We start from the raw sequence: 5944 nt of genomic DNA on the forward strand, positions 1-5944 counted from the left end.
ATGTCTTGTAGGCCACAAATGCGGGCCAGTGATCTCTGATCTTCTCATATCTGCCGATGAATTCTGGTGTCTCTTCGTTGTCGACAAACGTTTTCAGCTCATTCTTCCACCTCCTGAATAGCTCTGCCATCTTCTTAAGAGCATGAGACTTGATTAATTGCTCTTTAACTGGCTTCTCCGGATCCTCCTTTGGCGGTAGGGTGAAATTTGCCTTCAGCTCAGTCCAAAGATCATCTTTCTGCATATCATTCACATAAGACACCTCATGGTCTTCTTTCTTAGGCTTATACCATTGCTGGATGCTGATCGGGTTCTTGTCCCTAACAAGAACCCCGCACTGAGCAGAAAATGCTTCCTTTGTCCGGATGGGTTCAATCGGCATGCCATCGCGCATGATTGCTGTGATCTCAAACCTTTCATCCGAGCGCAACTTTTTCTTCGGGCCTCGTCTCTTTACCGAAGTTGTGCTCGATCCGGAGGGCTAGAAAAAAGAAGAATTAGACAAGAGTTAATTAATATGTGTACATACCAAAACAATGAATGCATCAATTAGCTAGTCATCACAGGCTTAACTAATATATTTACCTGGCCGGACTCTGTTCGGTCACCGGAGCCGTCACCACGGGCTCCTTCTTGCACCAGCATTGGGTCACCGGAGCCATCATAATCATGTGTTTCCTCCTCCATTCTTCGATCACCGTAGCCTGCTTCTTCTTCACCCTGTTCTGCTTCCAGACCATCATTGTCGTTAAGATACGACATGACATTACCTCCGGCTAAGATTATGTCCCCCAACACCTGTTCTTGTTCCTCGTCTCGTCTGAACTCCATTGTTTCTGCAAATATTACAACATGGCAATTATTACACAAACATGACAGCATGTGGATATATTAGTGGCAAATGTAGACCTAGCTTATTCCGGGTTTGGGGTGGCCTCGGCAACGCTTCAAGGGTAGGGGCGCGGCGGGAGGGGGTAGGAGACCAACATCATTTTTTCTAGGGTTTGGGTGTCCTCGAGAGTTTTGGTCGAGCGAGAGGGCCGGGGGGTGCTCCCGTGGTATAAGTTATCACGGTCGAAGTTATCCGGGAGGGGGTTATATCGACAACGACGACATACATACATGGGAAAATAATGTTATCAGGGAGGGGGTAGGTCGATCCCCCCCTCGTGTTGAAGTTATCGGGACACGGGGTATATCGACCCCCCCTTAGGAAATTTCTATTTTTTCTTCTTCTCCTCTATTCCTTTCTTCTTCTCCTCTTTTTTTTCTTCTTTTTTCCTCTTCTTATTTATTTCTCCTCTTCTTCCTCTCCTCTTATTCTTTCTTCCTCTTCTTATTTTCTTTTTTCCTATCCTTGTTTTTCTTCTTCTTCCTTCTTAATATCACTTAGCAACTTTTGCAACGATAGGGAGGGGGTGCTCCCGTGGTCTAAAATCCGTCTATGCATGATAGAAAATTCTGAAAAATACATCTATGATCCCTCGACGTCCCCGCCTCTCTCATGAACAAAAAAAAACTGTGAATAAAAAAACATCATGTTCTTTTTTTGCAAGTGTTCTATGAACAAAAAACATCATATTTCATCCACATCCGTGCATACATCACATATTTGATCATCTATGAAAAGAACATCATATTCTATAAAAAAATAATTACATATATATATATATATGAACAAAAACAATTATGATAACAAGCATATATATCATCATATATATATATATAACAAGCATATATATGAAAAAAACAAGCATATATATGAAAAAAAATGCTAGGGAGGGCGCCGGCCGGACCAAGGTGAGGAGGACCGCGAGGTCGGCGGCGAGGATGGCGACGGGGCAGTGAGCGCGCGCTCGGGGTAGGGGGCGACATCGACGAAGGGCGAGGCAGGGCGACGACGACGACGGGGGCGGGCCGGGGCGGCGCGCGTCGGGGCAGGGGCGCGGGCGACGGCGAGGGCATGGGAAACGGCGGACGACGGCGAGGGCGCGGGCGACGGCGACGACGGGCACGGGCGAAGGCGACGGCGGGCGGCGTCGGCGTTGTCGGGGCGACAACTGCGAGATGAGAGTGAAAATTTCCTAAGTGTGAACTTATATAGCAAAGCCTTTAGTCCCGGTTCGTGGCACCAACCGAGACTAAAGGTGGGCATTAGTCACGGTTGGTGCCACCAACCGGGACCAAAGGCCTTTTTTTAGCAGCCCAAAGGGCGGGAAGCGGCAGCCTTTGGTACCGGTTGGTGGCACCAACCAGGACTAAAGGGGGCATTGGTCCCGGTTCGTACGAACCGGGACCAATGCCCCCCTTTAGTCTCGGTTGGTGCCACCAACCGGGACCAAACCGGGACTTGCGCTAGCGCGGTGCGGTGGGAAGTTTAGTCCCACCTCGCTAGCTGAGAGAGCTCAGCACCTGTTTATAAGCTGCGTTGCGGCTCAGGTGCTGAGCTCCTCTCTAATATGCAGGCAGTACTTGCTTACCCTTGTCACTGCCTTGTTGGGCCTGCGGGCCTGCATCCTGGCCCATGTACATATGGGTTTCTAGTCGTATGCAGGCCGTGTGGCCCAATAGGTGGCATTTTTATTTTTTCCAGTATTTGTTTTGATTTTTGAATTATTTATTTTCTTTTGATTCTTGCTTTATTTTTTTTATTCTTTTTGCTTTTAGTTTTAGAAAATTATAAACTTTTGTTAGTGCCATTAGTTTTCAAATTTGAATAGTGAAAATTTGAATTCTTTGAAATTTATGTGAATCACGAGTTTGTGATTAACTTTACTAGAAAAATAGTTTTTTCCTGTTTTTTTGTTTTGTTTTTTGCATTATTTATTTTCTTTTGTTTTTTTGCTTTATTTTTTAATTCTTTTTGCTTTTAGGTCAGCAAAATTATAAACTTTCTGTTAGTGCAATTAGTTTTAGAAAAATTATAAACTTTCTGTTAGTGACATTAGTTTTCAAATTTGAATAGTTAAAATTTGCATTCTTTGAAATTTGTGTGAATCACAAGTTTGTGATTAACTTTACTATAAAAATAGTTTTATTTCCTGTTTTTTTGTTTTGTTTTTTGCATTATTTATTTTCTTTTGTTTTTTTGCTTTAATTTTTAATTCTTTTTGCTTTTAGGTTAACAAAATTATAAACTTTCTGTTAGTGTCATTAGTTTTCAAATTTGAATAGTTAAAATTTGAATTCTTTGAAATTTGTGTGATTCACAAGTTTGTGATTAACTTACTAAAAATGAGCATAGATGCGCTTATAGAGAAAATTCAACCTAAATTCATAGTAAATTTCTATGAATTTCAGAGAAATTCACTCTGAATTTAGGTTAAACTTTTATCTTTAAGGGCATCTATTTTCACTTTGAGAGGAGCTCAACAAGGCAGAGAGGGAAGGGCTTATAAACCGGTGTGAGCCCCCTTCGGTTGGCGAGGTGGGACTAAACTCTGCCTGCAACGAGGACCAACCATTTAGTCCCGGTTTGTGGCACAAACCGGGACTAATGGTCATGGGCCAGGGGCGAGGAGCATTGGTCCCGGTTGGTGCCACGAACCGACACCAATGACCCCCTTAGTCCCGGTTTGTGGTACCAACCGAGACCAAAGGCCTTGTGCTGCCCCACGTCAAAAGTTTAGTACCACCTCGCTAGCTGAGAGAGATCGAGAGTGGTTTATAAGCGCTGCTGCGCCCACCCTCTCGAGCTCCTCTCAATTGTAGGCTTTCGGGCCTAACCATACGCTGTGTGCCTATGGGCCTACTGGGCCACCTGCGGGCCTGAATTCTGGCCCATGGTAGGGTTTCTAGTCGTATTCAGGCCGTGGGGGCCCAGTAGGTGGCACTTTTTTTGTTTATTTGTTGCTTTATTTATTTTATTTTGTTTCTACTTATAACAAAATACTTATTGTTTTTATTTTTATTTATTTTATTAAAGTTTTATTTTAATTATTTTTCTTCTAGGCCACAAAAATTTTAAACTTTCTGTTAGTGCCATTAGTTTTCAAATTTAAGTAGTTAAAATTTGAATTCTTTGAAATTTGTGTGAATCACAAGTTTGTGCTTAATTTTACTATAGAAATAGTTTTTTTTCTATTTTTTGTTTTGTTTTTTGCATTATTTATTTTCTTTTGTTTTTTGCTTTATTTTTAAGTATTTTTGCTTTTAGGTCAGGAAAATCATAAACTTTCTTGTAGTGCCATTAGTTTTAGAAATATTATAAACTTTCTGTTAGTGCCATTAGTTTTAGAAAAATTATAAACTTTCTGTTAGTGCCATTAGTTTTCAAATTTAAGTAGTTAAAATTTGAATTCTTTGAAATTTGTGTGAATCACAAGTTTGTGATTAACTTTACTAGAAAAATAGTTTTTTTCCAGTTTTTTTTCATTATTTATTTTCTTTTGTTTTTTGCTTTACTTGTTAATTCTTTTTCTTTTAGGTCAGAAAAATTATAAACTTTCTGTTAGTGCCATTAGTTTTAGAAAAAAAATGTAAACTTTCTGTTAGTGCCATTAGTTTTTAAATTTGAATAGTTAAAATTTGAATAATGGTATTACGAGGGCCGAACCATAAGACATTAAAGCATTTCAAATGAACTCTGAAAAAGTTGAAAGTTGGCATGGTATCATAATTTCACCCACATAGCATGTGCATGTACAAAACGGACAATGGTATCATACTCGTCTGTTACAAAGTTGGCATGGTATCATCATAATAGTTGCGGGAGAAAGTCTTTACTTTTTGTTCGCTTGTGTCATTTGCTTATTGCGCCGTAACCATGGATAATCTTCATCGTTTATCAGGATGCTTGGGTCAGCCTTGACTTTGAAGGGAGGAATTTCATGAAACTTTTCATAATCTTCAGACATGTCTGTCTTGCCCTCCACTCCCATGATGTCCCTTTTGCCTGAAAGAACTATGTGGCGCTTTGGATCATCGTATGATGTATTCACTTCCTTATCTTTTCTTTTTCTCGGTTTGGTAGACATGTCCTTCACATAGATAACCTGTGCCACATCATTGGCTAGGACGAACGGTTCGTCTGCATACGCAAGATTGTTGAGATCCACTGTTGTCATTCCGTACTGTGGGTCTACCTGTACCCCGCCTCCTGACAGATTAACCCATTTGCACTTAAACAAAGGGACCTTAAAATCATGTCCGTAGTCAAGTTCCCATATGTCCACTATGTAACCATAATATGTGTCCTTTCCCCTCTCGGTTGCTGCATGAAAGCGGATACCGCTGTTTTGGTTGGTGCTATTTTGATCTTGGGAGATCGTGTAAAATGTATTCCCATTTATCTCGTATCCTTTATAAGTCAATACAGTCAAAGATGGTCCCCTGGACAACAAGTACAACTCATCACAAACAGTGTTGTCACCTCTGAGATGTGTTTCCAGCCAACTGCTGAAAGTCCTGATGTGTTCACATATAATCCAGTCGTCGCACTGCTCCGAGTATTTGGAGCGCAGACTGTTCTTGTGTTCATCGACATACGGGGTCACCAAGGTAGAGTTTTGTAGAACTATGTAGTGTGCTTGAGACCAAGAATATCCGTCCCTGCATATTATTGAGGCCCCTCCCAGCGTGCCTTTTCTAGTCAGTCTCCCCTCATACCGCGATTTAGGGAGACCTATCTTCTTAAGGCCAGGAATGAAGTCAACACAAAACCCATTGACATCCTCTGTTTGATGGCCCATGGAGATGCTTCCTTCTGGACTAGCGCGATTACGGACATATTTCTTTAGGCTCCCATGAACCTCTCAAAGGGGAACATATTATGTAGAAATACGGGCCCCAGAATGACAATCTCGTCGACTAGATGAACTAGGACGTGCGTCATGATATTGAAGAAGGATGGTGGGAACACCAGCTCGAAACTGACAAGACATTGCGCCACATCACTCGTTAGCCTTGGTATGATTTCGGGATCGATCACCTTCTGAGAGATTGC

The sequence above is a fragment of the Triticum aestivum genome, chromosome 7A (assembly GCF_018294505.1).
Source record: "Triticum aestivum cultivar Chinese Spring chromosome 7A, IWGSC CS RefSeq v2.1, whole genome shotgun sequence".
NCBI lineage: Eukaryota > Viridiplantae > Streptophyta > Magnoliopsida > Poales > Poaceae > Triticum > Triticum aestivum.